Raw genomic sequence first — 8,672 nt, forward strand, 5'->3', positions numbered from 1 at the left:
TGATTGCATTCAGGTCACTCATCTTTCCAGAGTGGTGGTTTGCTCTGTGACCTCAGTTATCTGATATCTAGAAGAAGTCATTAATTTTTACTTTGTTTCCCTTTTTTCTCATTGTGAGGACAGGAGAGTAATAACATCCATGCTCCTTACATGTCAGATCTTAAACCAGAAGTCATCAACTGATTTTTGACAAGTTGCCAAAGTAATTCAATGAAGATACCTGTCATTTGAACAAACAACTAGAATTCTATATGAAAAATAAATGAATACCAAACAGTACCTCATACAAGAAAATTAAATTAATTGAAAATGAGTCATGAGGTGAAACATGAAAACTAAAAATTAAAAATATTTAGGAGAAACATAAAATCCTCATAATTTGAGGCAGGTAGGAAATTATTAGAAATGGCACCAAAAAACTCAAACTGTAAAAATATATTGAAAAATTGGACTCTATTAAAATAAAAAATATCTGGTCTTCAGAAGACACTTTGATATTTTTAACACGGCATAGACTATGAGATATATATTTGAGTATATATATATGTATATACATACACATACACATACAAAAAGAACTCATGTGGTTCAAAAACAAGAAAAATAGGGACTTGGCTAGAACAGGCACTTTATAAAATAAAATAGACAAATGGTAAATAAGCAAATACTAAAGATGATCAATATCATTAATTAGGGAAATGCAAATTAAAACCACAATGATATATAACTTTACACCCACTATAATAAAAATTTTAAAACTAAAAGGCAACACAAAGTGTTGACAAAGATTTTGAATAACTGAAACTATTACATATTACTGTTATGGATGGGGGTGTAAAATTCCACAACCAGTAAGGGAAACAGTTTGGAAATTTCTTACCCATTAAAAAATACACCTTCCATATGATTCAGCAATTCCTTTCATAGTGTTAAAGAGAAATGCAAATATTCTTCAAGAAAAGTATTTTTACACAAATACTTATAAATGTTTATAAAAACTTTATTCACAAAAGCTAGGAACTAAAACCAACCCAAACATCCATCAACAGATGATTTAAAAAATAAGCAAATATTCACATAAGTACATAGCCCACAGAGCCTAAAAAGCAACCACATAGTAGAAAGTATAAAGCAACCAGCTAACAAGTTCATGATATGATCAAAAGGTCACGTATCAATATTAATGAGGAATGTAAATGACTAAATGCCCCCAAATAAAAGGCACAGAGTTGCAAGGTGGAATTTAAAAAAAAAAGACCCATCCATCTGTTGTATTTGAGAGATCCATCTCAAATATAATGACAGCCATTGGTTTAAAATAAAGGGGTAGAGAAAGATCGATCATGCAAATGGAAAACAAAAAAGAACAGTGGTCACTATTCCTATATCAAACAAACTTTAAACCAACAACAATTAAAAAGGACAAAGGGCACTGTAAAATGCTAAAGGGTTCAATTCAACAAGAATACTTAACTATCCTCTATAGATACATAGCCAACATTGCAGCACCCAGATTAATAAAACAAGAACTTCTAGACCTATGAAAATACTTAGCCACAAAATAATAGTGGAGGACTTCAACACTTCACTGATAGCATTTGACAGATTACCAAAGCAGAAAACTAACAAAGAAATCCTGGACTTAAATTTGACCCGTGATCAACCAGACCTAATAGACATCTACAGAACACTCCACCTGTCAGCCATAGAATACACATTATCCTCACCTGCACATGGAACATACTCTAAGATTAACCACATGCTCAGCCGAAAAGCAGGTCTCAATAAATGCAAAAGAATTGATATAATGCCAACATACCCTCAGACCACAGTGGAATAAACATAGAGCTCAATATTAAAAAGATCTCTCAAAATCTCAGAATTACATGGATATTATTATTATTATTATTATTATTATTATTATTATTATTATTCAGACAGGGTCTCGCTCTGTCGTCCAGGCTGGAGTACAGTGGCATCATCACAGATAGATGACTGCAGGCTTGACTTCCCCAGCCCAAGCAATCTTCCCACCTCAGCTTCCCAAATAGCTGGCACTACAGGCACATGCCACCACTTGACTAATTTTTATATTTTTCATAGAGACAGGGTTTCACCACGTTGCCCAGGCTGGTCTCAAATTCCTGGACTCAAGCAATCCACCTGCCTCAGCCTCCCAAAGTGCTGGAATTACAGGCATGAGCCACCACACCCAATTACATGGAAATTAAACAACCCAATGACATTTGGGTGAATAAGTAAATTAAGGCAGAAAGAAGTATTCTTTGAAATAAATGAAAACAGAGACACAACATTAAAAATATCTGGGATGCAGCAAAAGCAGTGTTAAGAGGAAAGTTTATAGCACTAAATGCCTACCTCAAAAAGTTAGAAAGATTTTCAAATTAATGATCTAACACCACACCTTGAGGTACTAGAACAACAAACTCTAAAGTTAGCAGAAGAAAAGAAATAACTAAAATCAGATCAGAACTGAATGAAATTGAGACCCAAAAATGTATACAAAGAATCAATAAAATCAAAAGTTAGGTCTTCGAAATAAAAAACAAAACCAAGACTGCTAACTAAATTAGCAAAGAAAAAAGAGAGAGGATCCAAATAAGCAACATCAGAAATGACAAAGATGACATTAACACCAATCCCACAGAAGCACAAAAGATCCTCACAGACTATTATGAACACCTCTATGTACACAAACTAGAAAATCTAGAGGAAATGAATAAATTCCTGAAAACACATAACCTCCGGAGATTGAATGAGAAGAAATTGAAACCTTGAACAGATAATTATGGAGTTCTGAAAATGAGTCAGTAGTATATAAACTTACTCACCAAAAAAGCCCCAGATCAAATGGACTCACAGCTAAATTTTACTGTACATACAAAGGAAGAACTGGTATCAATTCTATTGAAACTATTCCAAAAAATTGAGGAGGAGGGGCTCCTCTCTAACTCATTCTACAAAGCCAGCATCACCTTGATACCAAAACCTGACAAAGGCACAATGAGAAAAGAAAACTACAAGCCATCTTCCCTAACGAACATAATAGGGTTTGTGCTCCAGTGAGAATCTAATGCCGCCGCTGATCTGACAGAAGGCGGAGCTCAAGTGGTCATGTGCCAGTGAGCACAGCACACCTCCGGCTCTGCGGCCTGGCTCCTAACAGGCAAAGGACAGGTGCCAGTCCATGGCCTGGGGGTTTGAAACCCTTGTTCTAAAAGTAGAGAAAGATTCAGATAATCAGCAAGGCAATAAATAACTCAACAACATGCTTCCATGGAAAGAAGAAATCTATGATGAAAATTAAATCAGGATAAGGGAATAGAAAGTGAATCTATATGAAGTTTGATCAATTTTGATAGAGTGATGAAATAAGTCTTTCCTGGGGCAGTAACATTTGAACTAAACATTGAATGGAGTGATGATGCCAGCCTCATAAATATTTTAGGGGAAAGCCTTCTAGGTTAAGACCACAAGGATGGAAAGTGGTGGCATATTCCCATCACAGCAAGAAGGCCCAAGTGGCCAGAGCAGCATGGGGCCAGGGCAATGATGGGAAATGAATCTGGAGAATTACTCTGGCCCAGACCATAAAGGCCCTTGTTGACTGTATTAACAGTTTGGATTTAATTTGTTAAACCAATGAGAAGCTATTTGAGGGTTTTGAATAGGGGTTATTGTAACAATGTGAGCTGATGTGGGACTGAGAGATAAAGCAATGAAAGTCTAATACTAGAGAGACCAAGTCAAAGACCAGTGACAGGCAAATTTTTGATGGCTGGGACTAGGGTGGTAGAAATATTTATTGGTTTAACTATATTTTAATCCTTGTGCTATTTCCCACAAATTTCTAATTTACTTTTTGATTTCCATTTTAACTGCTAGTACTTTAATCTAGGTTCTTAACTCTTGGTTCTTAAATTAATATATTATCTGATTATTATTACATTGTCATAGACTATAACAGGTTTTCCTGATTCTATTCATTCATAAATTCAATCCCTCCAGCATGCCACTAGTACTGATTAAAAGTTACTTATTACAATTCCAAAGAGAGCTTTCAGTTCAAGATACATTTCTTCATTATTCTAAGAATACTCATATTCATTTATGTCTCTGTCTTTTCTCAAATGCTGGTTCTTTTCTCAAAGAGAAAACCATTTCCTATTTATAATTGAGGTGTCTTTCAAGGTCCAATGAAATTACCTTAACCTCCCTTCCAAACTCTCTTACCAAGTTCTTTGATCTTCTACAGTAATTATTGTCCATACAATTCATCCCAAACTGAATTGTATGTTATTTTGTATTCATTTATTTAATTATTCATACATATGTTACTTAAATAGCTATTTAATTTGAAAAATGTTTACTAAAAAACCTATTATGTGCCAGGTATTTGGCTTTATTTCTGGGTTCTCTATTCTGTTCCATTGGTCTGTGTGCCTATTTTTATACCAGTACCATGTTGTTTGGGTGACTATAGCCTTATAGTATAGTTTGAAATCAGGTAATATGATGCCTCCAGATTTGTTCTCTTTGCTTAGTCTTAGTTTGGCTATGCAGGCTCTTTTTTTGTTCCATATGAATTTTAGAATTGTTTTTTCTAATTCTGTGAAGAATGATGGTGGTATATTGATGGGGATAGCATTGAATTTGTAGGTTGCTTTTAGCAATATGGTCATTTACACAATATTGATTCTACCCATCCCTGAGCATGGGATGTGTTTCCATTTGTTTGTGTCACCTATAATCTCTTTCGGCAGTGTTTTGTAGTTTTCCTTGTAGAAGTCTTTTGCCTCCTGGGTTAGGTATATTTCTAAGCTTTTTTGTTTGCTTGTTTTTTGTTTTTTTTTTTTTTGGCAGCCATTGTAAAGGGGGTTGAGTTCCTGATTATATTCTCCGCTTGGTCGCTATTGCTATATAGAACAGCTACTGATTTGTGTACATTAACCTTGTATCTGGAAACATTGCTGAATTATTTTATCAGTTCTAGGAGCTTTCTGGAGGAGTCTTTAGGGTTCTCAAGGTAAACGATCATATTGTGAGCAAACACTGACAGTTTGACTTCCTCTTTACCTATTTGGATGCCCTTTATTTCTTTCTCCATCTGATTGCTCTGGCTAGGACTTCCAGTACTATGTTGAAGAGGAGTGGTAACAGTGGGCATCCTTGTCTTGTTCCAGGTCTCAGAAAAAATGCTTTCAGCTTTTTCCCATCATTATATTGGCTGTGGGGTTTGTCATAGATGGCTTTTATTACATTTTGCTAAGATTTTTAATCATAAAGAGATGCTGGAATTTGTCAAATGCTTTTTCTGCATTTATTGAGATGATCACGTGATTTTTGTTTTTAATTCTGTTTACATGGTGTGTTACATTTATTGACTTGCATATCTTAAACCATCTCTACATCCCTGGTATGAAATCCAATTGACCATGGTGAGTTATCTTTTTCATATGCTCTTGGATTTGGTTAGTTAGTATTTTGTTAAGGATTTTGGCATCTGTGTCCATCAGGGATATGGGTCTATAGATTTCTCTTTTGGTTATGTCCTTTCCTAGTTTTGGTATTGGGATGATGCTGGCTTCATAGAATGAATTAGGGAGGTTTCCCTCTTTATCTTGTAAAATAGTACCAATAGGATTGGTACCAATTCTTCTTTGAATGTCTCGTAGAATTCTGCTGTGAATCCATCTTGTCCTGGAATTTTTTGTGGTTGGTGAGTTTTAAATTACCACTTCAATCTCACTGCTTGTTGTTAGTCTGTTCAGGGTATCTAATTCTCCCTGATTTAAGCTAGAAGGGTTCTATTTTTCCAGGAATTTATCCATCTCTTTTAGATTTTCCAGTTTATGTGTAAAGGTATTCATAGCAGCCTTGAATGATCTTTTGTATTTCAGTTGTTTCAGTTGTAATATCTCCATTTTGTTTCTTAATGAGGTAATTTGGATTTTCTCTCTTCTTTTCTTGGTTAATCTTGCTAATGGCCTGTCAATTTTATTTATCTTTTCGAAGAACCAGCTTTTTGTTTATCTTTTGTATTTCTTTTGTTTCAATTTCACTTAATTCTGCTCTGATCTTGGTTATTTCCTTTCTTCTGCTGGGTTTGGGTTTGGTTTGTTCTCATTTCTCTAGTTGTTTGAGGTGCGACCTTAGAATGTCAGTTTGTGCTCTTTCAGTCTTTTTGATGTACACGTTTAGGGCTATGAACTTTTCTCTTAGCACCTCCTTTGCTGTATCCCAGAGGTTTTGATAGGTTGTGTCATTATTGTCATTCAGTTCTAAGAATTTTTAAATTTCCATCTTGATTTTGGTTTTGCCCAAATGATGATTCAGGAGCAGGTTATTTCATTTCCATGTATTTGCATGGTTTCAAATGTTCCTTTCAGAGTTGATTTCCAGCTTTATTCCACTGTGATCTGAGAGAGTGCTTGATATAATTTTAATTTTCTTAAATTTATTGAGGCTCATTTTGTGGCCTATCATATGGTCTATTTTGGAGACAGTTCCATGCGCTGTTGAATAGAATGTGTATTTTGCAGTTGTTGGATGAGATTTTCTGTATATATATTAAGTCCATTTGTTACAAGTTATAGTTTAAATCCATTGTTTATTTGTTGACTTTCTTTCTTGATGACCTGTCTCGTGCTGTCAGTGGACTATTGAAGCCACCTGCCATTATCGTGTTGCTGTCTATCTCATTTCTTTGGTCTATTAGTAATTGTTTTATAAATTTGGGATCTCCAGTGTTAAGCGCATATATGTTTAGGATTGTGATATTTTCCTGTTGGACAAGGCCTTTTACCATTATATAATGTCCCTCTTTGTCTCTTTTAATTGCTACTGTTTTAAAGTTTGTTTTGTCTGATATAATAGCTACCCCTGCTCACTTTTGGTGTCCATTTGCATGAAACACCTTTTTCCACCCCTTTAAGTTTATGTGAGTGCTTATATGTTAGGTGAGTCTCCTGAAGGCAACAGATAGTTGGTTGGTGAGTTCTTATCCATTCTGCAGTTCTGTATCTGTTAAGTGGAGCATTTAGGTCATTTACATTCAATGTTAGTATTGAAATGTGAGATACCATTGCATTCATTGTGCTCTTTGTTGCCTGTGTAACTTGTTTTTGTTTTTTGTTTTTGCTTTTTAAATTGTATTTTTGTTTTATAGGTCTTGTGTGATTTATGCTTTAAAGAGGTTCTGTTTTGATGTGTTTCCAGGATTAGTTTCAAGATTTAGAGCTCCTTTTAGCAGTTCTTATAATGGGGGCTTGGTAGTGGCAAATTATCACAGCATTTGTTTGTCTGAAAAAGACTGTATCTTCCCTTCATATGTGATACGTAATTTTGCTGGAAACAAAATTCTTGACTGATAATTGGCTTGAGGAGGCTGAAAATAGGGCCCCAGTCCCTTCTAGCTTGTAGGGTTCCTGCTGAGAAATCTGCTGTTAACCTGATAGGTTTTCATATATAGGTTACCTGGTGCTTTTGTCTCACAGCTCTTAAGATTCTTTCCTTCTTAATTTTAGATAACCCAATGAAAATGTGCCTAGGTGATGACCTTTTTGTGATGAATTTCCCAGATGTTCTTTGTGCTTCTTGTATTTGGATATCTAGGTCTCTAGCAAGGCTGCTGAGACTTTCCAGAGCATTTTGCATTTCTATAAGTGTGTCCAATGTTTCCTGAGGATTTTATTGTTTTTTCTTTATGCTTTTTCCTTGAATACTTCTTTCTTCACTTCTTGTATCGTTTTTTGGATTTGTTTGCATTGGGCATTGCCTTTCTCTGCTGCCTCCCTGATTCCCTTAATAACTAACCTCCTGAATTCTTTTTCAGGTAAATCAGGGATTTCTTCTTGGTTTGGATCCATTGCTGGCTAACTAGTGTGATTCTGGGGGGAGGTTAATGAGCCTTGTTTTGTCATATTACCAAAGTTAATGTTCTGGTTCCTTCTCGTTTGCTTAGGCTTTGTCAGAGGGAAGGTCTAGTGCTGAAGGCTGTTTTTCAGATTCTTTTGTCCCACCGGATGTTCCCTTGATATAGTACTCTCCCTCTTTTCCTACAGATGTGGATTCCTGTGAACTGAGCTGCAGTGATTGTTATCTCTCTTCTGTGTCTAGCCACCCAGCAAGTCTCCCCAACTCTGGACTGGTACTCAGAGTTGTCTGCATAGAGTCCTGTGTTGTAAACTGTCTACGGGTATCTCAGCTGTGGATACCAGCACCTGTTCTGGTGGACATGGCTGGGGGGTGAAATGGACTCTGTGAGGCTTCTTAGCTTTGGTGGTTTAATGTTCTATTTTTGTGCTGGTTGGCCTCCTGCCAGGAGGTGGCGCTTTCCAGAGAGCATCAGCAGTGGTAGTACAGAGAATCGATGGTGGGTGGAGCTCTAGAACTCCCAAGAGTATATGCCCTTTGTCTTCCCCTACCAGGGTGGGTAGGGAAGGACCATCAGGTGCAGGCGGAGCTAGACGTCTATGAGCTCAGACTCTCTGGGCAGATCTTGCTGCGGCTGCTGTCAGGGATGGGGCGTGAGGTTCCCAGATCAATAGAGTTATATACCTAGGAGGATTATGGCTGCCTCTGCTGAGTCATGCAGGTTATCAGGGAAGTGGGGGAAAGCTGGCAGTCACAGGCCTTACCCAGCTCCCATG

The sequence above is a fragment of the Gorilla gorilla genome, chromosome 12, assembly GCF_029281585.2.
Source record: "Gorilla gorilla gorilla isolate KB3781 chromosome 12, NHGRI_mGorGor1-v2.1_pri, whole genome shotgun sequence".
NCBI lineage: Eukaryota > Metazoa > Chordata > Mammalia > Primates > Hominidae > Gorilla > Gorilla gorilla.